Source organism: Rattus norvegicus, chromosome X (assembly GCF_036323735.1).
Source record: "Rattus norvegicus strain BN/NHsdMcwi chromosome X, GRCr8, whole genome shotgun sequence".
Lineage (NCBI taxonomy): Eukaryota > Metazoa > Chordata > Mammalia > Rodentia > Muridae > Rattus > Rattus norvegicus.
In genome coordinates this window covers 118,103,403-118,129,944 of record NC_086039.1, presented here as the reverse complement: position 1 = coordinate 118,129,944, position 26,542 = coordinate 118,103,403, and the positions used below count along the sequence as shown (strand labels likewise).

General features: G+C 38.1%; 1 long non-coding RNA gene across 5 annotated transcripts in view; it reads left to right on the top strand.

Annotated features, from left to right (window-relative positions):
• The window catches only part of LOC134484126 (uncharacterized), a 124,258-nt gene that overhangs the window by 51,498 nt on the left and 46,218 nt on the right, over nucleotides 1-26,542 (top strand). For 3 of the 5 annotated variants that reach the window (XR_010061505.1, XR_010061504.1, XR_010061501.1), the window contains exons 2-3: nucleotides 23,454-23,589; nucleotides 26,392-26,525. This is a non-coding gene — a long non-coding RNA (uncharacterized LOC134484126). Of the gene's footprint in view, nucleotides 1-21,733; nucleotides 22,160-23,453; nucleotides 23,590-26,391; nucleotides 26,526-26,542 lie in introns of those variants that run through there. The other 2 variants (XR_010061503.1, XR_010061502.1) reach the window with 2 other exon arrangements.

The window sequence follows — 26,542 nt, the reverse complement described above, 5'->3', positions numbered from 1 at the left end:
TCCTTATCCTTGTTCTTTCTGTCATCAGATAATTAGTAAGTCCTTCAGTATAGAGCGAATAGGAAACGAATCATTTTCCCTTTCAATTTCTTTTCTTTCTTTTCAATTCCTTTGAAAAAGAGAGAAAGGGGGAGACAGGCTTCTATATATAGCTCTTTCTGTCACAGAACTTGTTATGTAAACCAAGCTTGCCTAAAAGTCACAGAAATTCTCATTCTTCTGCCACTTAAGTACTAGCATTAAGGGAGCCACCATGGCCTGGCTAGCATCTTTTCTGTTGTAGTAGTTTTGAGGAAGATGGTGAGAAGAATGAGGGCATTCCTGTAGCTTCCACAAGTACATAACTTCAATAGATACTTTGCTTCTTGTAGAAGTTAGGACAGAAAACTAGAAAGTTATCCTTCACCTATGTGACTACATGAATTCCCTACACTGAAGGATTTCTCTGGAATTTAGAGCACTGTTACTTAACCATTGATAGCATCATTGCTTAGAATTTACCCCAGATATGAAGTGCATTGTTTTGCAAATGCTTAAAATGCATCGACATTAAAACCCTAGAAAAATTTAAAGCAACATGAAGTAACTGTTATTCATTACAATACTCTGAAGTCTAACTGAATAAAAGACATTTTTATGACAGAATGCACTGTATTAAAGTCATAATGCCATTTATCTTGTTATCTTGGGCTGATAGGAAGCTTAAGAGATTAATAGATTTAGCTGTTTTTATATTTCACAAGCACTTTTAATTCTTTGACTATGTATTGCATATATATTAATTTTTCTGATGGTTATTTAATTGTAATAACTATGTAAAATGTAAGTGCTATTTTTCCCATCACAGGTGAAGAAACAGGGAAGGCTCTTGAATCATTCACCAGAATATGAAAGTCCCTTTACTTGCTATTGAGGGAGTAGGATTAACATTCTTATGTCACAATCAAAGAAATATAAGGTGGCCTTTAAGTTTTTAAAAATAATTACATATGATTATACTACTGGCATATATGTTTGTGTACCACTTGTGTAACTGGTACCTAGGGATGCCAAAGGAGGGCATATGACCAATTATTACTGATAGTCAGGACATCAGGATATCAGGATAATCGTGAACTGTAGGTACTGGAAATCAAACTTGGTTCCTCTGTAAGAGCGGTCATTGCTCTTAACAAGGAAACCATGGCTCTGGCTCATAAACTTTAATTTAATTAAATATTACCATGCAATCAATAAGACAGCCCATTAATATTCATCCCCTTCACAAACATTAATGAGTACAGTCCTATTAAGTGCAAGTCAGGTAGTGCTGAGCCAACCATAGTGACCAAGATGGCAGAGAACACGCCTGGTTTAGCTGTGTAGACAGTACTTTGCTCTGTGTTTTAACGTAACCAGAATATCTCCTTATAACCTGAAACTGAATCTGCCAAAAAGGCAATAACCACAAATATACATACTTGGGTTCATTTGTAATAATACTTACCAAATAAAGGATATTTAAGTAAATTTTTAGATTCATAAATTACAATATTATATAGATAATATGCAATTACTTGCTGATATGGTAGTCAGTTTTTAATTTTTATGTAAAATATTTTTACTGTTTGAGAATCTTATACAGTTGATTTTCATCTCTCTTTTTCTATCTCCTTCCAGTTCTATGTTCCCTATCCAGTCAAACTTGTGTCCTATTTAAAAAAAATACCTAATGAAATTTGTGCTACATACATCTTGAGGAATTCCCTGGGGCCACACCCTTAATGAAATTTAACTCTCTCAATACTAGCAGTTACCTATTGCCAATAGGTCCTCAACTAGGTGTATCTACCTTTCCTCTTCCACGCTGGGATTTTGTTGGATTTGAGCTTGTACGTGTTCTGTGTATGGTCTCCCAATCATTATGAGTTTATGTGTATAACTAACTACAACAAGACAGTGTTTCTAGGCTATACTCATATAACCTTAGCAATGCGTCTGGTAGATATTTCTGCGTGGGCCCATACAAGATGGTATAAAGGTCAATAAATAACCTCAATCTGTACCAATGAAGAGACAACCTAAAGGTGCTTTCTTAAATTAAGGCTAGTCTGTTATTAGTAATAACAGACTTTTCTCCAGGGCTTTAGGACATACATAGTTCTCCACATTGCTGTTGAAAGTCCCTAGGAGTCCCAGAAAACACTTAGAATGAGACATGACACTCACCTTAGACTCATCTAAACTTAGATGCATGACAATTGTAAAGTATACATCTTGCTCAAAATCAGGGTCATAATAACTGCTCACAATATAGCTGAGCTGCAAACTCCCAGGTTCATTATGCATCAGATTCTTTAAGGTTTATTTTTAAATTATTTATTTTGTGTATATGACTGTTTTGGCTCTGTGTGTGTGAGTGTGTATGTGTGTGTATGTGCTTATATACCATGTGTTTGACTCATATCCAAGGAGGTAGGAAGAGGATAACAAATCCCATTGGAACTAGAACTGGGAGCTGCCATGTGGATACTGGGAATCTAATCCAGGTATTCTAAAAGAGTAGTAAGTTCTCTCAACCACCTAGTAATCTCTCTAGCCATATGCAACTGGTTTTGAATTAATTTTTGGTCATTGTTTTTTCAGAATCTTTTCCTAAACAATCTTAGAATGACGAATACTCAAAATCCTAGCAAGGGAAAGAATGAGACAGGAGGATTTCTGAAAGCAGGAAAACGTGGACTATAGCGTGAGGTCATGTCTCTAAACACACACACACACACACACACACACACACACACACACACACACACCACACACACACACAGAGAGAGAGAGAGAGAGAGAGAGAGAGAGAGAGAGAACACTCTTCACTGTCCAAGAAAAACACCGCCCCAAAGAACCCTTTTACTGTTGTCTATCAAGTGCAGCTCTAACCCATAGTTTTACAAGTGCTACCATATGGTCTAGTAAGAAGGTCCTCATAAAAATAGTGCACCATGTTCTTAGATTCCACAGCCTTCAAAAATAATTTTTTTGCCTTTATACATTTTTAGTTTCCAGCCAATACCCTATCATAGTGAGAGAAAATGCAAAATTTTTTTGTACTTTAACATGATCCCTCCAACAATACACCTTATATAGCAAGGAAGAATGAAATAATATAAGCACTTAAACTTCTGCTTCTTCTTCTTTTTGTTACTATCATCTTGATTGTTCTCTGTAACATAAGACTATCCCTCACTTATTGTAGAAATGCACAATCAACACATAAAATAAGTTGCCTCAGAGTTTTCCTTTTATGAGCCCATTTTGACATGGATATTTGCATATGTGAATTTAATTACTATACATTTAAGTTACAAACAGGTAATACAAATGTATGCATACCCAGAGATTCAGAGACATCTTGCTTTAGATAATTCTAAAAATAAACATTTTAAGGTTATTAATATATTCTGTTCTGCAGGCAAATGCAAAAGAACTTCTAATATAACTGGGCTACAAAGGGTCACAGAGGAGAAATTAATCATGTAAGAATGAAAATCTTGATTAGGAAAAAAAGAAAAATAACAGGAACTACAAGTGGTGGCCTAATCATGATTTTTTTCCTCTTCCCTATTCCATGCTTGCAACAAAGGCTAGATATAATAGGAGGAGAAAGCCTAAGAACTAACTATAAATCACTGGCAAAAATCAATATGGGAATCAAAGTTACATTGAGTACTAGTTAATGGTTGAATTTAGTATTGCAAGCATGGTCATTCACTTGTATTAATATCTCAGAAAATGGAGCTTGTGATGGCTTTCTTTTCTGGAATTAGCATGAGACTTAAATTTATGGAAGGCCAAGGGAAACTTGAATGTATAGCAAAGTATATGACTGATGTAGTCACATGAATGTGGTGATGTACTTTTATAAATGAGTATTTTATCCCTAGCCCAGGCTGAACTCAGGTGGAAAGGGCCTTCCCTATCATTTGCTGTAGTGATGAACTCAGTGAATTTCCTGCTGTTAACAACATTGGCCTGGCTCTTTGACTCTTGGATGTAGATTGTACGTCTAGAGCAATTAAGAATAGTTTTAACCCAACATGCCGGTGGGGAAAATAGAGGGCACTTGATGGTTTGAAGACTCAGTCTGAGCTTTCCTCCAGGATCCATGAAGAAGAGATATGTGTTTATTACTGTCTTTCAAAACAAACATTGTTAGCTTTGTGGGTTGATAATTCTTCCAAGTATGATGCATAGCAGCAAAGTGAAAGCATTCAGAAAGCTCTATGTGGATAACGTTTACTGAAAATATTGCTATTAATGTAACACTCGACTCAGAATAATGGAACAAAGGCCAGTTCCCAGCTTACAGTACTTAGAAGAAGGAATGGGTTTTTGAAAGTGATTGCATGTGCAAACACAATTTGTACTAAGTTTGCCTCACAATTGAACTTCTGACAAATTTCAACTATGTCTGAAATACCAGAGAAATTTCTCTTTTGTCCCTCAAAGGGGAAGTGCCTAAATTGATTCCAGTTATCTGTCTGGAAAACTGTCTCTATGGATATATAAAACAACTTTATAAAGCAATAAAGATCAGGCCCTGGGCCACATCTCCCATCTATAATTACACCGCACACACAATTCATTAGCAATAAAAATGCATAGTTTCATTTTGGAAATGTTCTGGCTGAATTGCAGGTGTTTATCATTATTTCTAAATAAAAAATCTTTGAATAAATTGTGGCAACTGTTAGACAGGTGCTATTTAAATAAGTAAATAAGTAATAAAACACTGGAGGAATTTTGATTACACATTTTTCAGGTAGCTAGAATAATAATTCTGAAAGCTGGTCTTTCTTGGCCTTGATAAGTTGAGTGACAGCCCTGTAGAGAGCCAGTGGACCTGCTTAAAGTGTCATTGCTCCACGAGCTATATGGAAGACAGAAAAAGCATAAAGGTTAGATGTGCACTCATAAGTTGCATATTTCCCTCTTGGAAGTAATGAGTACTTTGGAAGAAATTCACAGTTGAGCACTCTATCGGAATAGAGAATAATACATTATGAAATGATATGTAATTCAAAAAGGAGAGGTTCCTTATTTATTCTAGAATGCTTTGATTTCATACCTGGATTCTGGATTTCTGTTAAAGGTATTTTGGTCTGTATGTCATTGTGTACTGTTTTTATGGGGCAATAAGGATTAGGACTGCCTACTTTGTCTTCCTGCTCTTTCATGGTGTTTAATTGGTTTTTTTCCTTCTCTTTTTTGTTTTTAATACAGAGTTGTGCTGTTAGCGTAGGCTTGCATATAATTCAAAATCTTCCTGCTCCAGACTATAAATGCTGGGATTAGAGGAGAGTGCACCTCCTTCCCCCATCACTACATGAGTTCTTTATGTGGGTTGAGCTAAATAAGTATATGCAGAGGAGTTAGTACCATGCCTACCTGGTACAGAGTAAGAACTGTAGAACATTAAAAGTGATTGAGTACATGGAGAGAAAACACCAGGAATCTCCAGTTGTGTGTTCCTTTGGGAGGAAATGTTCTGAGTTTGCTCCTAGATGAAACTAAGTTTCTTATGTGGAAGTAGATGAAGAAACATTAAGGGGAAGACAAGTACTTGTGAGAATTAAATAAATGGCAAGGAGCATGAAGTTTATCAGGGTCTACACTACTAAGTATTACCATTAGGTCCCACTTCCTTAATATCTTGCTTTGTATTAGCTGAGTATATACTACACACTCCTGCATTTAGTTTATTAATATTTAATATATTTTTGTTAAAAATGCTTATTTATCTGCATAAGTGTATGTGTGTGCATACATGTGCATGTGTATGGTCTCCTTTATGAGGTGTTCAATGCCCTAGAACAGTTCTGATCCCTGTCATGTGGAAGCTGGGAAACAAGCACTGGCCTTATGCAAAAGCAACAAGCATTCCTAACCTTAAAGATGAATATTACAGTTAAAAATCAACTTCACGTTCTAATTTTCCAGATCATTCTCATTTTTTCCTATAAATTCTTGCAATACCAACAAATATCTATATTACTTATAAGAAACCATTCCTTTACTTTGGCATGATATGCAGATGCTATTTCTAGTCTGAGGCTATAATTATACAGTTATATTAATAGTTTATCCAAGTTGTTGAATGATTATTGTAGATTTGGCCATTGAAGCATCTTTAATTATCTTGGTTTTATTTAATAGCCGGTATAATACAAAGAGTAATCATTGTTAAAACTTTTTTGAAGAGTAAGAAACTGAAGTTAATGAGGTTCAATTTATTTTGCATGATCATATAGGCAGGAGAATATGACATGTTTTTCGAGAATATTCAGGATAATAAAATATTTACAAACAGTATTGAAATGGGGAAAACTTACAAGTAGCATTGAGTGGCTGTATTAGATGAAGTTTGAAAAGCAAACTCCTAATCGTTTTCAGAGTTCCAAGGGTGGTTGTTACAGAGATCCACATTTTTGTTGATTAGCTTAATGATTGGATTCAGAAGAAATGGGCCAACGTTTGAAGTAACAGTAGAATGAAGGTGACATGACCTGTGCTCAAAGCATTGGAATAAATAATTCAGAGATGATGCACAGTTCTCAGTCAGCCACGGGCCCTGGCAATTTGACCCAATGTTTATTCCATTATAAGGATCAGATGAGCTAACCTTTTAAAACACAAAGCAGTGCCTCAATACAGAAACCTGTTTCTGGTTCCCAATCTATTTCTCTGTCCATTCATTATTTTAGAAAGATAGTTTCATTGTACCACTTCCATTTTGTAAAAAGAGTAACTTAGTAATATGATGTCCATTTGATATGATGTTATCACAATATTCTTGGATTTTGTAAGGTATTCTCAGATACTGAGTATCGACTTTCACCTAGCTATTAATATCATTCTTGAGGGCAGTTATTAAAGCTAAAAGTGCAATGTGTGATGTATGTATTCTTTTGTGATATACCTAGAACTTAGGGAATATATATTAACCTTAGGGGTTAAAAAACAAAAACAAAAACAAAACAAAACAAAACCAAAAAAACCAAAACCAAAACCAAACCAAACCAAAACCCCAAAAATTGCCTAAAAGGAATGAAGAGATTTGTTGTGTTTTGCAGGATACCTATGAAGTAACCAGATTACCAATGGAAAGATGATGAGCCAAGCACTAATAAAACAAAGGTGAATGCAGAGTTCCATCTTTGGGATAGTGATGCTACATGTCTAACAGGCTCCAAGAAGTCTAATCCTGAAAACTGAAGAACAGTTCCTGCTTAGTTAGGGATTTCTTGTTGTGAAGAGACACCATGACCATAGCAACGCTTATAAAGGAACATGTTTCATTGGGGCTAGTTTACAGATCAGAGTTTTAGTCCATTATTGTCACAGCAGGAAGCACAGTGGCATGCTGGCAGACGTGGTGCTACAGAGGTAGTTGAGAGTTCTATATCTGGATCCACCTGGATCTACTGGCAGCAGGAAAAAAAAAAGACTGACCCAGGCTTGAGCTTCTGAAACCTCAAACCCATACCCAGTGACACACTTCCTCCAACAAGGCCCTGCCACTTCCTATGAGACTGTGGGGGCCATTCAAACCACAATAGTTCCATTACCATAAAGTATAGTTGTTTATTAAACCTTTATGAATTGCTCTCGGGATTATTATTGTTATACCTAGGTGCTTAATCAATCAGTTGAATAATGAGGTCAATAAACTGTCTACATTTTCCTCTAAAACCAGAGACTACTTGCAGGTCCCTCTCTGTGTATATTCATTCTGTAGACAAACATATGGACATTGAGGAAATGATAAGTAATACTAATAGCTATGTATTAATGAAGTTAGCATTATATCTTTGGATCAACTTTTCAAATGAATTTGCACGGAGCCATATTGGATTTGGGCCTAGCCGCTTTTTGACTGCATGGTTCAAAGTGACTCTGGGCTGTTTGGCCACAGAGACTCACCCCTAAGATGACTGCATTAAGTCTTAAGATTGTTGGATAAAGCCTCTCCCATGAATTTACGGCACAGGAGTATAACATTCAAGGGATGCCTCAGCTCGAGCAGATACCAGTTATCTCCTCAGACACCCAGTGTCTCCACCACCTGACCTCATCGCCTGACTTCTTTGCCTCCAGCTATCACTGCCTATACCCTCATCTCCCCCTCCTTCATATTTCACAAAGGTCACTCCCCCTACCTGAAAGCCTTAAAAGCTGCAATGTTCATCCCAATAAACGAGACCTTGACAACAGAACTTTTGCTTGGTCTCCTTCTTCTCTTCACCCCCATTTTGGCCCACAGGTAGAAAGCCTCTTCGGGACCCTGAATAACTGGGTCCCCGCTGGCGGGGACATGAATTCACATGATACAGATCTGAATTTAATCAAAGGGTGTGAATGACAAATAAAATTTCAAGGTTATGGATATATGTGCATTTACTCATTAATAACCAAGCCCCTTTTGTCTATGTCTGCTGATTTTAATCTACATACAATTTTGTGTTCCTTGTCTTTGTAACTATTACAGAAAATCATGCTAGTTTCTCTATGTATTTCCCCTTGGATGACTTAGCAGTACATGTATGAGTGCCTTATTGACTTGTGCTCAGTTTCTGTATTTAGACAATGACACCTTATAAGTCTTTTTAGTTGAACATATTATATTGACTTCATCTAGACTCCATTTAATGATTCATGGTACTTGAATTTGACCTGAAAAGGTTTTGTTTCAGTCATTGATTACTCCCACTAGATACTAGAGTAAAATTATTTATCTTAATACTTTCATTGATTCCTTAAACAATCTTAAGAATCCTATGATCTGCTGACCGTAATAGTCCTATTTCACTTTATAAAGCAATTATAAAGTAAATTATAAGCAATTCATCTATGATGTCACAGCTTAAGAGCCTTTGTTTTATCTCTATCTGTCTACCTATCTATCTATCTTTCTTTCTTTCTTTCTTTCTTTCTTTCTTTCTTTCTTTCTATCTATCTATCATCTTTGTTTTTCTTAAGACAGAATTTCTCTGTGTAGCCTTGGCTATCCTGGAACTCACTCTCTAGAACTGCTTCTGCCACCTGAGTGATGAGATTAAAGGCCTGTGCCAGCACCACCTGGCAAGAGTTTTTATTTTAAACTGTCACAGTCTTGATGATACATTGTACACAAAGATTGCAGGAAATCAGTATACTCTGGATTTGCTTGGGTATAGATAATTTCTACATAAAGAAAATTTGTTTAATTTATCCTTTAGCTTAATGTGATATTCAAATAGCATTGAAAGTGACAGAAGGCCCAAAAGGAACACACTTGAAGAACTCTGGACACAGGAAATGAGAAGTAGTCTGGGACAGGACCCTTCTCTGCCAGCCCTCATAGCTGAAGGCCAGTTGTCAGAAGCTCTAACACAACTGAAGGAAAGGAATCTGCCTGGAGACCTCTGGACACAAAAACTGAAGAGCAGTCTGGGACAGAACCATTCTGATTTATGCTTGTGCCTGGGACTGACCCTGACACTGCTCTCTGTACCCATATCCTGCAGGAAGACAGCCAGTCTCCAAGAGTGCTGACATATAGGCTAACAGGAGGGTCAAGCCACTTTCAGAGATAGCAAGACCAGCTAACACAAGAGACAACTTGATGGTGAGAGGCAAGAACAGGATACTAAGCAACAGAAACCAAGACAACTTAGAATCATCATAGCCCAGTTCTCTCACCAAAGCAAATAATGGATATCCAAACACACTGGAATAGCAAGATTTGGACGTGAAATCACATCTCATGATGTTAATAAAGGATTTTAAGAAGGACATAAATAACTCTCTTAAAGAAATTTAGGAAACACAGGTAAACACATAGAAACCCTTAAAGAGGAAACCAAAAAAAAAAAAAAAAAAACCCATAAACAATTACAGGGAAACACAAACAAACAGGTGAAGGAAATGAACGAAACCATTCAGGATCTAAAATTGGAAATATAAACAATAAAGAAATCACAAAGTGAGACAACCGTGGACATAGAAAACCTAGGAAAGAGATCAGGAGTCATAGAAGCAAGCACCACCAACAGAATAAAAGAGATACAAGAGAGAATCTCAAGGGCAGAGGATATCATAGAAAACATTGACATAACCATCAAAGATAAGGTAAAATGCAAAAAGCTCCTAACACAAAAACATCCAGGAAATGAAGGACACAATGAGAAGATTAAACCTAAGGATAATAGGTATAGAAGAGAGTGAAGATTCACAATTTAAAGGGCCAGTAAACATCTTCAACAAAATTGTAGAAGAAAACTTTGCTAACCTAAAGAAAAAAATGCCCCCAAAATGTACAAGAACCCTAAAGAACTGCAAATAGATTGGACCAGAAAAGAAATTCCTCCTTTCATATAATTGTGAAAACACCAAATGCACAAAATAAAGAAATAATATTCAAAGCAGTAAGGGAAAAAGATCCAGTGAAATATACAGGCAGCCCTATCAGGAATACACGAGACCTCTCAACCAGAGGGTACAAAATGTCGGCGCCAGCACCCACACAGTACCGAGAATCGGGCGAAAGCCTACAGGATGAAAGAAACACACACACACACACACACACACACACACACACACACACACACAGGTTATCGTGTCAAGCCAGGAGAGGAGGTGGAGAGGAAGAGAGAGAGAGAGAGAGAGAGAGAGAGAGAGAGAGAGAGAGAGAGAGAGAGGAAGAGCGGAAGGAAGAGTGAAAGTGAAGAAGAAGAGTGAGAGTCTCCTGTAGCTTTATTCACCACTTACATACCCAAGTCTCCAGGTAGAAAATAACTGGGAAGCACAGTGGGAAACCCTGGCTCATGACTACCTGGCCTGACTTCAGTAACAAAAGACTGACTAGGAGACCTGAATTAATTAGGGAGAAATCTGAGAGGACCAGCCTAAATCTCAAGGATAAAGGGTGAGGAAGCAAAAGGCAGAAGTAAATTGACCACGACCCAGGTGTGGTCCAGGTGTGTCAGTTCCACATGCATCAGCCGGGCTTAGCAGAGGTCATGCAGTGGAGACACCGGGTGTTTACTACTTGGTCTTTTCTTCCTGTGCCATAAAAACATGGGAGAGACCTCTGTCCAACAATCCCATGACTTTAAATGTGGCCATACAGTTACAAAGCGGCCAGGCCCAAATCCAATATGGCTCACTACAACAAAAGCCAGAAGATCCTGGACAGATGTCATACAGACCCTAAGAGAACACAAATGCCTGCCCAGGCTACTATATCCAGCAAAACTCTCAATTAACATAGATACAGAAAACAAGATATTCCATGACAAAACCATATTTACACAATATCTTTCTACAAGTCCAGACCTACAAAGGATAATAGATGGAAAAGCCCAACACAAGGAGAAAAAGCAGGAAACACCCTAGAAAAAGCAGGAAGGTAATCTCCTTACTATGAAACCAAAAGAAGAGAGTCACAAAAATGTAATTAAAACACTAACAACAAAAATAACAGGAAACAACAGTCATTATCCTTTAATATCTCTTAACGTCAATGGACTCAATTTTGCAATGAAATGATATAGACTAAAACACTTGATACATAAAGATGAACCAGTGTTTTGCTGCAGACAGGAAACACACCTCAGTGACAAAAGCAGACACTACCTCAGAGTAAAAGGCTACAAACCAACTTTCCAAGCAAATGGTCCCAAGAAACAAGCCAGAGTAGCCATTCTAATATTGAATAAAATAAACTTTCAACCAAAAGTTATCAGAAAAGATAAGCAAGGACACTTCATAGTCATCAAAGGAAAAATTCAGGAAGATGAACTCTCAATCCTGAATATCTATGCTTCAAATGTAAAGGCACCTACATTCATAAAAGAAACCTTACTAAAGCTCAAAGCAGAAATTGCCACTCACATAATAATAGTGGTAGACTTTAACTCCCCACTCTCAGCAATGGACAGATCACAGAAACAGAAACTAAACATAGACACAGAGAAACTATCAGAAGTTATGAACCCAATGGTTTTGACAGATATCTAAAGAACATTTCATCCCAAGACGAAAGAATATACCTACTTCTCAGCACCTCATGGTATCTTCTCCAAATTTGAAGATATAATCTGTCACAAACCAGGCCTCAACAGATATAAGAAGATTGAAATAATTTCATGCTATCAGATCACCACAGGTGAAGGCTGGTCTTCAATAACAACAAAAACAACACAAAGCCCACATATACTTGGAAGTTGAACACCACTAAACTCAATGATAATTTGGTCAAGGAAGAAATAAAAAAGAAATTAAAGACTTTTTACAATTTAATGAACGTGAACGTAAAACATACCCAAATTTATTGGACACCATGAAAGCAGTGCTAAGAGGAAACCTCATAACACTGAGTGCCTCCAAAAAGAAACTGGAGAGAGTATACACTAGCAGCTTGACAGCACACCTAAAAATTCTAGAACAAAAAGAAGCAAATACATCCAAGAGGAGTAGACTTCAGGATATAATCAAACTCAGTGCTGAAATCAACCAAGTAGAAATATAAAGAACTATACAAAGAATCAACAATAACTGGAGCAGGTTCTTGGAGAAAATCAACAAGATAGATAAACCCTTAGCCAGACTAATCAGAGGGCACAGAGAGAGTATCCAAATTAACAAAATCAGAAATGAAAAGGGGGACATAACAACAGAATCTGAGGAAACTCAGTAAATGATCAGATCCTACTACAAAAGCCTATATTCAAGAAAACTGGAAAATCTGGATGAAATGAACACGTTCCTAGAGAGGCACCAGGCACCAAAGTTAAATCAGGAACAGACAAACCATCTAAAGAGTCCCATAATGCCTAAAGAAATAGAAACAGTTATTAAAAGTTTCCCAAACAAGAAAAGCCCAGGCAGATGGGTTTAGTGCAGAATTCTATCAGACCTTCATAGAAGATCTCATACCAATACTGTCCAAATTATTCCACAAAATAGAAACAAAAGGAGCACTACCGAATTCCTTCTATGAATCCAAATCCTGCTTATACCTAAAGCACACAAAGACCCAACAAAGAAAGAACTTCAAACTGATTTCCCTTATGAATATTGATGCAAAAATATGGAATAAAATTCTGGCAAACTTACTCCAAGCACACCTCAAAATGATCATCCATCATGATCAAGTAGGCTTCAACCCAGAGATGCAGGGATGGTTCAATGTATGGAAATCCAATAGCATAATCCACTATAGAAACAAACTAAAAGAAAAGAATCACATGATCATCTCAAAAGATACTGAGGAAAAATTTGACAAAATTCAATACCCCTTCATGATAAAAGTTTTGGAAAAATCAGGAATTCAAGGTCCAGAGTTAAACAGAGTAAAAGCAATATACAGTAAACTAGTAGCTAACATCATACCATATGGAGAGAAACTTGAAGCAATCCCACAAAAATCAGGGACTAGTCCAAGCTGCCCTCACCCTCCCTACTTATTGAATATAGTACTTGAAGTCCCAGCCAGAGCAATCAGACAACAACAGGAGGCCAAAGGGATAAAAATTAGAAAGGAAGAAGTCAAAATATCACTATTTGCAAATGATATGATAATATAGTTAAGTGATTAGAAAAGTTCCAACAGAGAACAACTAAGCCTAATAAACAACTTCAGCAAATTGGTTGGATATAAAATTAACAGAAACAAATCAGTAGCTTTCCTCTAGTTAAAAATAAAAAAGCTGAGAAAAAATTAGGGAAATGACACTCTTCATAATAGTTTCAAATAATATAAAATACCTCAGTGTGACTTTAACCAAGCAAGTGAAAGATCTGTATGATAAGATCTTCAAGTCTCTGGAGAAAGAAATTGAAGAAGGTCTCATAAGATGGAAAGATCTCCCATGCTCATGGATTGGCATGATTAATATTGTAAAAATGTCCATCTTGCCCAAAGCAATCTGCAGATTCAATGCAATCCCCATCAAAATTCTAACTCAATTCTTCACAGTGTTAGAAAGAGAAATTTGCAAATTCAATTGGAATAACAAAAAGCCCAGAATAGGAAAAACTATCCTCAAGTGTGGAAGAACATCTGGGGGAATCACCATTCCTCATTTCAAGCAGTATTACAGAGCAATAGTGATAAAAATTGTATTGTACTAGTGGAGAGACAGGCAGGTAGATCAATGGAATAGAATTGAAGACCCAGAAATGAACCCACATACCTATGGTTGCTCAATCTTTGACAAAGGAACTAAAACCAACTGGTGGAAAAAAGACATCATTTTCAATTAATGGTACCGGTTCAACCGGTGGTTGCCATTTAGAAGAATGCAAATCTATCTGTTCGTATAGCCCTGTATAAATCTCAAGTCCAAGTGGATCAAGGACCTCCACATAAAACCACATGCACTCAAACAAATAGAAGAAGTGGAGAAGAGCTTCGTACATATGGGCACGGGGGAAACTTTCCAGAACAGAACACCAGTGGCTTACAGTTGAAGACCCAGAACAGACAAATGGGATCTCATAAAACTGCAAAGCTTCTGTAAGGCAAAGGACACTGTTAATAGTACAAAATGGCAACCAACAGATTAGAAAAAGATCTTTACCAATCCTACATCCACTATAGGGCTAATATCCAGTATTTACAAAGAACTCAAGAAGTTAGACTCCAGAGAATCAAATAACCCTATTAAAAATGAGGTATAGCCCATGTAGTCCAGACACCACCCGGACCTGAAGGGACCTATGAACAGTTCTCTGCACCCAAATGCCATGGTAGGGAGAGCTAAACCTTAGGGGCAGACATGCCTGGGAAGCCAGAAGAGACTACACTCTCCCCAAATTTCTGACTCCAGAGGAAAACACCTAACGCCATCTGGGACCCCCCGGAGCATGGGGTGCTCCGGGAAAAGGCTGTGCAGACCCTACTCATTGCCCCCCCTCACAGAGAGCTCAAAAACAGCCCCCAATGAGCAACTTGAGGCATGGGACAAAGGTAAGACCAACTTTTCTAATACAAGCAACCTGCCTGGTAGACTCAGGACACAGTCACAGGAACAGATGAACAGTAGGCAGGAAAGACTACTGGCCTTAAAGCAGAACACTCTGTTTCCACAACTGGCTGAAAGAAAACAGGAAAACAGGTCTACAGCACTCCTGACACACAGGCCTATAGGAAGGTCTAGCCAATGTCAAATAGCAGAACAAGGTAACACCAGAGACAACCTGATGGCGAGAGGCAAGCGCAGGAACCCAAACAACAGAAACCAAGACTACATGGCACCATCAGAGCCCAATTCTCCCACCAAAGCAAACACAGAATATCCAAACACACCAGAAAAGCAAGATCTAGATTTAAAATCACATTTGATCATAATGCTGGAGGACTTCAAGAAAGACATGAAGACCTCACTTAGAGAAACACAGGATAACATAAATAAACAAGTAGAAGCCTATAGAGAGGAATCACAAAAATCCCTGGAAGAATTCCAGGAAAACACAATGAAACAGGTGAAGGAATTAAAAATGGAAATAGAAGCAATAAAGAAAGCACAAAGGGAAGCAACCCTGGACATAGAAAACCAAAGGAAGACACAAGGAGCCTCAGATACAAGCATCACTGACAGAATACAAGAGATAGAAGAGAGAATCTCAGGAGCAGAAGATTCCATAGAAATCATCGATACAATGGTCAAAGATAATGTAAAACAGAAAAAGCTACTGGTCCAAAACATACAGGAAATCCAGGTCTCAATGAGAAGATCAAACCTAAAGATAATAGGTATAGAAGAGAGTGAAGACTCCCAGCTCAAAGGACCAGTAAATACCTTCAACAAAATCATAGAAGAAAACTTTCCTAACCTAAAGAAAGAGATGCCCATACACATACAAGAAGCCTACAGGACTCCAAATAGATTGGACCAGAAAAGAAAATCCTCCAGTCATGTTATAGTCAAAACACCAAATGCACAAAATAAAGAAAGAATATTAAAAGCAGTAAGGGAAAAAGGTCAAGCAACATATAAAGGCAGACCTATCAGAATCACACCGGATTTCTCACCACAGACTATGAAAGCCAGTAGATCCTGGACAGATGTTATACAGACCCTAAGAGAACCCAATGACAGCCCAGGTTACTATATCCTGCAAAACTCTCAATTAACATAGATGGAGAAACCAAGATATTCCATGACAAAACCAAATATACACAATATCTTTCTACAAATCCAGCACTATGAAGGATAATAAATGGTAAAGCCCAACATAAGGAGGCAAGCTACACCCTAGAAGAAGCAAGAAACTAATCCTCTTCACCACAAAACAAAGAGAAGAAAAGCACACAAACATAACCTCACATCCACATGTGAATATAACAGGAAGCAATAATCACTATTCCTTAATATCTCTCAATATCAATGGTTTCAACTCTCCAATAAAAACATAGATTAAAAAACTGGATATGCAATGAGAACCCTGCATTCTGCTACCTACAGGAAACACATCTCAGAGACAAAGACAGACACTACCTCAGAGTGAAAGCCTGGAAAACAACTTTCCAAGCAAATGGTCTGAAGAAGTAATCTTGAGTAGCCATTCTAATATCGAATAAAATCGATTTTCAACTAAAGTCATCAAAAAAGATAAGGAAGGACACTTCACATTCATCAAAGAAAAAATCCACCAAGATGAACTCTCAATCCTAAATATCTATGCTCCAAATACAAGGGCACCTACATACATAAAAGAAACCTTACTAAAGTTCAAAGCACACATTGCACCTCACACAATAATAGTAGGAGATTTCAACACCCCACTCTCATCAATGGACAGATCATGGAAACAGAAATTAAACAGAGACATAGACAGACTAAGAGAAGTCATGAACCAAATGGATTTAACAGATATTTATAGAACATTCTATCCTAAAACAAAAGGATATACCTTCTTCTTACCACTTCACGGTACTTTCTCCAAAATTCACCATATTGTAGGTCATAAAACAGGCCTCAACAGATACAGAAAGATAGAAATAATCCCATGCGTCCTATCAGACCACCACGGGCTACAGCTGGTCTTAAATAAAAAGATGGGAAGAATGCACACATATACATGGAAGTTGAACAATGCTCTACTCAATAATAACCTGGTCAAGGAAGAAATAAAGAAAGAAATTAAAGACTTCTTAGGATTTAATGAATATGAAGGTACAACATACCCAAACTTATGGGAAATAATGAAAGCTGTGCTAAGAGGAAAACTCATAGGGCTGAGTGCATGCAGAAAGAAACAGGAGAGAGCATATGTCAGCAGCTTGACAGCACACCTAAAAGCTCTAGAACAAAAAGAAGCAAATACACCCAGGAGGACTAGAAGGCAGCAAATAATCAAACTCAGAGCTGAAATCAACCAAGTAGAAACAAAAAGGACCATAGAAAAAATCAACAGAACCAAAAGTTGGTTCTTTGAGAAAATCAACAAGATAGATAAACCCTTAGGCAGACTAATGAGAGGACACAGAGAGTGTGTCCAAATTAACAAAATTAGAAATGAAAAGGGAGACATAACTACAGATTCAGAGGAAATTCAAAAAATCATCAGATCCTACTACAAAAACCTATATTCAACAAAACTTGAAAATCTGCAGGAAATGGACAATTTCCTAGACAGATACCTGGTACCGAAGTTAATTAAGGAACAGATAAACCATTTAAACAACCCCAAAACTCCTAAAGAAATAGAAGTAGTCATTAAAGGTCTCCCAACCAAAAAGAGCCCAGGTCCAGATGGGTTTAGTGCAGAATTCTATCACAACTTCATAGAAGACCTCATAGCAATGCTATCCAAACTATTCCACAAAATTGAAACAGATGGAGTGTTACCGAATTCCTTCTATGAAGCCACAATTACTCTTATACCTAAACCACACAAAGACCCAAAAAAGAAAGAGAACTTCAGACCAATTTCCCTTATGAATAACGACGGAAAAATACTCAATAAAATTCTGGGAAACCGAATCCAAGAGCACATCAAAACAATCGTCCACCATGATCAAGTCGGCTTCATCCCAGGCATGCAGGGATTGTTTAATATATGGAAAACCATCAAGTAATCCATTATATAAACAAACTGAAAGAACAAAACCAAATGATCATTTCATTAGATGCTGAGAAAGCATTTGACAAAATTCAACACCTCTTCATGATTAAACTCCTGGAAAGAATAGGATTTCAAGCCCATAACTAAACATAGTAAAAGCCATATACAGCAAACCAGTAGCTAACATTAAACTAAATGGAGAGAAACTTAATGCAATCCCAGCAAAATCAGGGACTAGACAAGGATGCCCACTCTCTCCCTACTTATTCAATATAGTTCTTGAAGTTCTAGCCAGAGCAATCAGACAACAAAAGGAGATCAAGGGGATACAGATTGGAAAAGAAGAAGTGAAAATATCACTATTTGCAGATGATATGATAGTATATTTAAGTGATCCCAAAAGTTCCACCAGAGAACTACTAAAGCTGATAAACAACTTCAGCAAAGTGGCTGGGTATAAAATTAACTCAAATAAATCAGTAGCCTTCCTCTACACAAAAAAGAAACAAGCCAAGAAAGAAATTAGGGAAACGACACCCTTCATCATAGTCCCAAATAATATAAAATACCTCGGTGTGACTTTAACCGAGGAAGTAAAAGATCTGTATGATAAGAACTTCAAGCCTCTGAAGAAAGAAATTGAAGAACACCTCAGAAGATGGAAAGATCTCCCATGCTCATGGATTGGCAGTATTAATATAGTAAAAATGGCCATTTTAGCAAAATTGATCTACTGATTCAATGCAATCCCAATCAAAATACCAATCCAATTCTTCAGAGAGTTAGAACAATTTGCACATTCATCTGGAATAATAAAAAACCTAGGATAGCTAAAACTATCCTCAACAATAAAAGGACTTTTGGGGGAATCACTATCCCTGAACTCAAGCAGTATTATAGAGCAATAGTGATAAAAACTGCATGGTATTGGTACAGAGACAGACAGATAGACAAGTGGAGTAGAATTGAAGACCCAGAAATGAACCCACACACCTATGGGCACTTGATTTTTGACAAAGGAGCCAAAACCATCCAATGGAAAAAAATAGCATTTTCAGCAAATGGTCCTGGTTCAACTCAAGGTCAGTATGTACAAGAATGCATATCAATCCATGCTTATCACCCTGTACAAAGCTTAAGTCCATGTGGATCAAGGACCTCCACATCAGACCAGGTACACTCAAACTAATAGAAGAAAAAGTGGGTAGCATCTCGAACACATAGGCACTGGAGAAATTTTCCTGAACAAAACATCAATGGCTTATGCTCTAAGATCAATAATCGACAAATGGGATCTCATAAAACTGCAAAGCTTCTGTAAGGCAAAGGACACTGTTGTTAGGACAAAATGGCAACCAACAGATTCAGGAAAGATCTTTACCAACCCTACAAAAGATAGAGGGCTTATATCCAAAATATACAAAGAACTCAAGAAGTTAGACCGCAGGGAGACAAATAACCCTATTAAAAATGGGGTTCAGAGCTAAACAAAGAATTCACAGCTGAGGAATGCTGAATGGCTGAGAAACACCTAAAGAAATGTTCAACATCTTTAGTCAAAAGAGAAATGCAAATCAAAACAACCCTGAGATTTCACCTCACACCAGTGAGAATGGCTAAGATCAAAAACTCAGGTGACAGCAAATGCTGGCGAGGATGTGGAGATAGAGGAACACTCCTCCATTGTTGGTGGGATTGCAGCCTGCAACAACCATTCTGGAAATCAGTCTGGAGGTTCCTCAGAAAATTGGACATTTAACTACCTGAGGACCCAGCTATACCTCTCTTGGGCATATACCCAAAAGATGCCCCAACATATAAAAAAGACACGTGCTCCACTATGTTCATAGCAGCCTTATTTATAATAGCCATAAGCTGGAAAGAACCCAGATGCCCTTCAATAGAGGAATGGATACAGAGAATGTGGTACATCTACACAATGGAATATTACTCAGCTATCAAAAACAATGACTTTATGAAATTCGTACGCAAATGATGTAACTGAAAAAATATCCTGTGTGAGGTAACCCAATCACAGAAAAACACACATGGTATGCATTAATTGATAAGTGGCTATTAGCCCAAATGCTCGAATTACCCTTGATGCACAGAACACATGAACCTCAGGAAGGGGGAGGATGGGGAGGGGAAGCCCATATAGAAGGGAAGGGAGTGGGTTAGGGGTATGTTGTCCTGGAGACTGGGAAGGGGAATAACAATCAAATTGTAAATAAGAAATACTCAAGTTAATAAAGATTAAAAAATGAGGTATAGTTCTAAACAAATGATTCTCAACTGAGGAATATCGAATGACTGAGAAGTACCTAAAGAAATGTTCAATATCCTTAATCATCAAGGAAATGCAAATCAAAAACAACCATAAGATTCTGTATCACACCGGTCAGAATGGCCAAGTTCAAAAATTCAGGTAACAGTTGCAGATGAGTATGTCAAGAAAGAGGAACACTCCTCCATTTTTGGTGGGATTGCAAGCTGGCACAATCACTCTCGAAATCAATCTGAAAGTTCCTCAGAAAATTGTGCATAGTACTACCTGAGGACCCAGTCATACCACTCCTGAGCATATACCCAAAATCTGTTCCAAGATATAACAAGGACATATGCTCCACTATGTCCATAGCAGCCTTATTTATAACAGCCAGAAGCTGGAAAGAACCCAGTTGTCCTTCAAGAGAGGAATGTATATAGAAAATGTCATATATCTAAACAATGGAGTAGTACTTAGCTATTAAAAATTACTTCATGGAATTCATAGGCTAATGGATAGAACTAGAATATATCATCCCAAGTGAGGACTCCCATTCAAAAAATAAGACACATGGTATGCCCTCACTCATAAGTGGCTATTAGCCCAAAAGCTCAGTTTACCCAAGATAAAATCCACAGGCCCAATGAAAGTTAAGAAGAAGGATGACCAAAGTGAAGGTGCTTCAGTCCTTAATAAAATGTGAGACAAAAATATTAGTAGAAGGAGATATGGAGACAAAGTTTGGAACAGAGACTGAAGGAATGGCCATTCAGAGCTTGCCCCACCTGGGGATCCAGCCCATATACATACAGCCACCCAACCCGGACAATATTTTTGATGCTAAGAAGTGTATGCTGACAGGAGTCTGATATAGCTGTCTACTGAGGGGCTCTGCCAGAGTATGACATATACAAAGTCAAATGCTAGCAGCCAACTTTTTGACTGAGAATCTAGTTCCCATTGGAAGGGTTAGTGAAAGGATTGTAGGAGCTGAAGGGGTTTCCAACACCAGAACAACAATACCAACCAACCGGAGCTCCCAGAGGCTAAAGCACCACCTAAAATGTACACATGGACAGACCCATGGCTCCAGCTGCATATGTAACAGAGAATCCCTTTATTGTGCACCAGTGGGAGGAGAAGCCCTTGGCCCTGCCAAGGCTGAACCCCGCCCCCTTAAGTGTACAGGAATGTCAGGGCGGGGAGTTGGGAAGGCATGGGTGGATGGGGAGGGGTAATACTCTCATAGAAGAAGGGGTAGCGGATTGTCAGGGTGTCTATACAATGGAAACTGGGAAATGGAATAACATTTCAAATGTAAATTAAAAATATATCCAATAATTTTTTTAAATCCTGCAAATTGCAGTCTACCATTAGAGAAACTGTCTGAAATATTCCCTTTCTTGCTTACACCTTTTTCAAATATAACAACTTCTTTTGGGGTTCTTGGAAATAATTTGGGTTTTTTTTTCTTTTTTTTCTTTTCTTTTCTTTTTTTTTTTTTCTTTTTTTCAGAGCTGGGGACTGAACACAGGGCCTTACGGTTTCTAGGCAAGTGCTCTACCACTGAGCTAAATCCCCAACCCCTAATTTAGGTTTTTTTTTCCCCCATAATTTATACAGAGTTGACCATGGGAGGATGTTGGGGGAGCTGCTGTTTCTTACAAAGTCTCATAATTATTTGCCAGAAGAAAATAGAATGTAATAACATTGTAATTTTTATACTACTTGAAAGATTTTGCAAGAATAATTAAGCAATGTGAGAAAAAATAAATTTGGAAATTGCTTCATCTACTAAATGTGAGTATATATGTAAAGTGGTTCAAGCTTTGCTCCAACCACCAAATGTATATGTATATATATATATACATATGTAAAATTGTTAGAGCTTCTTGAAGGTTGCTTCTTCCAACAAGTCTGTAAATGTGTGTGTGCCTGCTTTACATGCCACCAATCCCACATCCCCTCCTTGGATCACTGAGCACCCTTTCAGAGCTGGTCTTGGACAAACAGCCAGACAGACAGACAGAGAGACAGACAGATGTATACTGGGAATGGATTGAGCATGTATGAGACTTCAAAGCCCACTTCCTCCAGTGACACCTTCCTCCAACAAGGAAACACCTACTCCAATAAGGCTATACCTCCTAAAACTGCCTATGGCCCTATGGGAACCAATTACATTCAAACTACCACACCTACCTAGTTGCATGTTTACATACATTCATAGATGCGAGGTAAAGAGAGGGATCGGGAGAGAGAGGGATAGAGAGATGATAGAGAAATAGTTGCATACATAAGTAAATAAATATATTCATTTATTAACTCATACATACATAGATAATGTGTAGACAGACAAATAGATGTGATGATAATCTAAACACTAAAGACATGGTGCCCTTTATTACACACACACACACACACACACACACAAACACACACACAGGCACACACACGCACACTGAACATAGTTTACTATCCTCAATTGAGACATAATGATTGAACATTCAAACTGAAAAGTCATCTACAAACACACCAACGAAACACAGAATATTCATATGATGTGCATAGATTTAATTAATAACTAGGCTTTCCTGAGTTTCTGGCTATTTTTAGGGATTTCACCCTAAAAACTCGTTCACATACTTGTTCATTGCTTCAGTTATTACTGTGTACTAACTGATACTTATAATCTGCTAGACCTCAATGCTATAGAAGCTGTTTATGGTGCTGGAGATATTCAGTCATACATGCTCAGCTCTAAAATACATCTTTTTAAGACACATCAGTAAAAAATGACCTTCCAAATGACTTCAAATGAAACTGTCATCTAGTGGAAAACAACAGAGAACAGGAAATAGTTTTGCATATAAAATATATATTCATGTGAATATTGGTTAAAATGATTACATTTGCAAAATAAAATTCCATCGGGGTATGTCTTTGAAACAAAGGGAAAAGATATGCATGTGTTGTGATTTCCAAATAGAGTAGAAAATGTTAAACATTTCTGCAGTGAATTGTTGGTTTTTAATGCCAGTAAATGACCACCACAATAACAAAATAACAAGATGTCGTCTTCTAAACTTACAAGAAAACAACATCTCCAAGAAGAGAACAACAGCAATCAAAGTAACCATGTCATCTGTGGCATCTTCAGGAGGATGTGCAGCAATCTGAACACGGTTCCAAGAACGTGGTGGGTGTCTAGTGCTTTGTCAGCCTGGCAGGTTTGTATTCAACCATTCATGTTTGGTCACGATGGTTGGGACCATTCCATTAATGATGAATGCCCTGAAGAGGATGACTGCTATTCCAGCATCTCTTTGCTCTGGAGACCTCAGTCCTGAGGGGAGGAATGTTATATTGATGAGCAGGAGAATGCCCAAAGCCTCTTTGTCCACATTGTGTAAATGGGATGTCTCTTTGAGGAAAGTGGGAGACCTGTGTGGCCAGAAGGTAAAACCAGAGACCTGTTGAATAAAGAAGCTAGTTTAGAGATCCCACATAATGAGAAAGGCATGTGTGAAGTGTCCTTGGCCAGAAGTAGAGTTTTAAGATTCCATTAGAGTATGTGGTCACTGTTGATGGCTTCATATTCAGACCGAGAATATTCCCATCACTAGTCAGAGATGTATGACTAGTGGTCAGAGGTGAGAGAGGAATGGGGAAAGAAATGAGACCCCAACAGTCATGAAAATTATACAAGATCCCCAGGGTCTGAGGGGAAATATGTGAGGTCCTCTTGGAGAGAAATTGGAAATCTAAAAGTCCTTTGTAGAGGTAACCAGCATATTTGCTTGGGTAATGTTTAAATTTGCGTACTCTTTTCTTGACATGAGAACAAAGTCCCAGCCTACCTCATGCAGTGGAGTACATTCTAGGTACTGCTTTTTCAGCTACCACCTCATCAGAGACTAGAGCATCTTCCCACTGTAGTGAATGTGCTTCCCGGTCAGGCAGCAGTCTGAGCATTCATCATAAAACCTGGCTGACAATCCCATGCCGGTTCACCTCCTCAGCTGCTAGGTCTAGTTATGAATGGTGGAGAACTCATCATTTTGGTTTATTCCTTGAGGCAGTGAGTTTCTGTTCTTCGATGTACTTGTTAAGCTTGGGCTCTGCTACTTTAAACCTGGATGGTCTGGAGGGCCTATCAGGTGGATTGAAATATTATATGTCCTAAAATTTGTGTGTGTGTGTGTATGTGTGTGTGTGTATGTGTGTGTGTGTGTGTGTGTGTGTGTGTGTGTGTGTGTGTAAGAGGGAGAGAGAGAGAGAGAGAGAGAGAGAGAGAGAGAGAGTGAGTGTGGGTCTGTGCGTGTGTGTTTGTGTCTGTAAGAGTCCCGTATCAGAGGAGGACAATATGAGGTCATCTTTGGTCAGAAAGGCATATTTGAAGACTGCTTGGGGAGGGGGATGAGATGTGAGGCCCACTGAAAAATCAGACGTAGTAGATTGGAATTCCTTGGGTCACAATAGAAGGAACTGGAGCCCACTTAAATAGACTTAGTAAGTCCACTCTCACAGGAGAATATTTAGAAGGTCTGAGAGCCCTTTGGATATTGGAGGTCTGTGGCTTTCAATTAGATCAGACAGGATTGGGATCCTTTGGATATTTGGGGTATAATTAGGGAAAGTGAATTGTCTAAAAGTCAATTCAGTAAAAGAGGATACTCAGATTTCTTTGGGTAGGTGGAGGCATATCCAATTTCCCTGTGTGCAGAAGAGGAATTGTTGCTGCCCCTCTGGGGACAGGAGATAGATCTATGATGCTCTAAAGTAGAAGGTTGAAGTAGGATCTCCCCTGGATTGTATGGAATATGCCTAGCCTCTCTTCCTCTTATGTCTGGAGCACTATTGAGCAGAAGATGAAGGTTGATTGATACCTTAAAAATTATAGAATATTCCAGCCACTCACAACTTCTGCAACTCCAAACTGGAAATCACAGTCAAGAATACACATCTTCTGAATGTCTGTGGTAGGCATGGCAGCAGCCTTAGAAGTCTTCTAAGGGGCTGTAATGCAGAAGTCTCAGGTTCAGTGTCTTCCTCAAATATATGCCACATTCCTCTGCATGTAGGACAGGATACCTCTGTCTAAGGAAACACAATGAGGACAGTAGTCTGATTCATGCTTGCCTTGATACTTTTTTTGTTGGGGACCTAAGTCCAGAGTACTGTGAGATATCTTATGTTAGAAGAGTGTTTCCTAGGCCACTGAAATTAGAAGTTGTATATAGGAGATGCTCTGTGAAGACGGGGAATCTGGGATTTCCTCAACAATAACAATCAGGTCTGGAGCACTCCTTATTGTGAATGTCTAAATCTTCCTGTGTAAGATGGTGGGGGGTCCTTGGGCAGCCTTGCACAAAGGTAGAAGGACTGCTCTGTCCTTAATCAAAAAGGTAATGTGCCAGATTTTATGGGAATAAGGGTGTTGAAGCACTCTGGTCATCACTGGGATTTCTGAGATACTGTGCAAAGGTGAAATTCTATACCTATTTGTCAGAGGGGTAAAATCTCTAGCTATTTTCAATATAATAAAAAAGACCATTTTGCATTGGAGAAAATGTAAAATTGTAGAGCAGAGGAATTCCAGTATTGCTTGATCAATTTCCTATTCCTTTTTAGTATTTAGAATGCCCATATGTTTTGTGGGCTGTGTTAAAGTCCAGGCAGCAATTGTTCCATTATTCCAACAGGTTGGATAGTTATCTTTGGTCTGTGAAGCGTTTAGTCAGCTAAGATAAGGCCAAGGTCCCTTTCTTCAGTGGAGAAATGTCTCAAAATACATGAATCAGGAAGAAGTTTGGAAGTAATCCTAGACAGTTGAGATATAGCAGGAACAGAAATTCAATAGAAAAACATCTATTGATACCTTACAATAGAGTGCAGGCATGAGTCCCCATTGAGCAAAAGGAGGTATTTCAGGCCAATGTGGGCATTAGAATAAAGTGTTGTTGCCCACTAGACAGTGGGGAAAGATGAAATATTTGTGAGCATATGTGAAGTGTCTAATGTTCCCATAGGCAGAGGGAGAGGCACTGAAGGCATGCTATGAAATGATGACCTCTTGAACAGAGCATGTGAATCTGAGGACCATTGGAACAAAAGGAGTCATTCTGATGTCCATTTCAGATGAGACATTGGATTTGAGACACAGGTAAGTGGAGTTTTTGT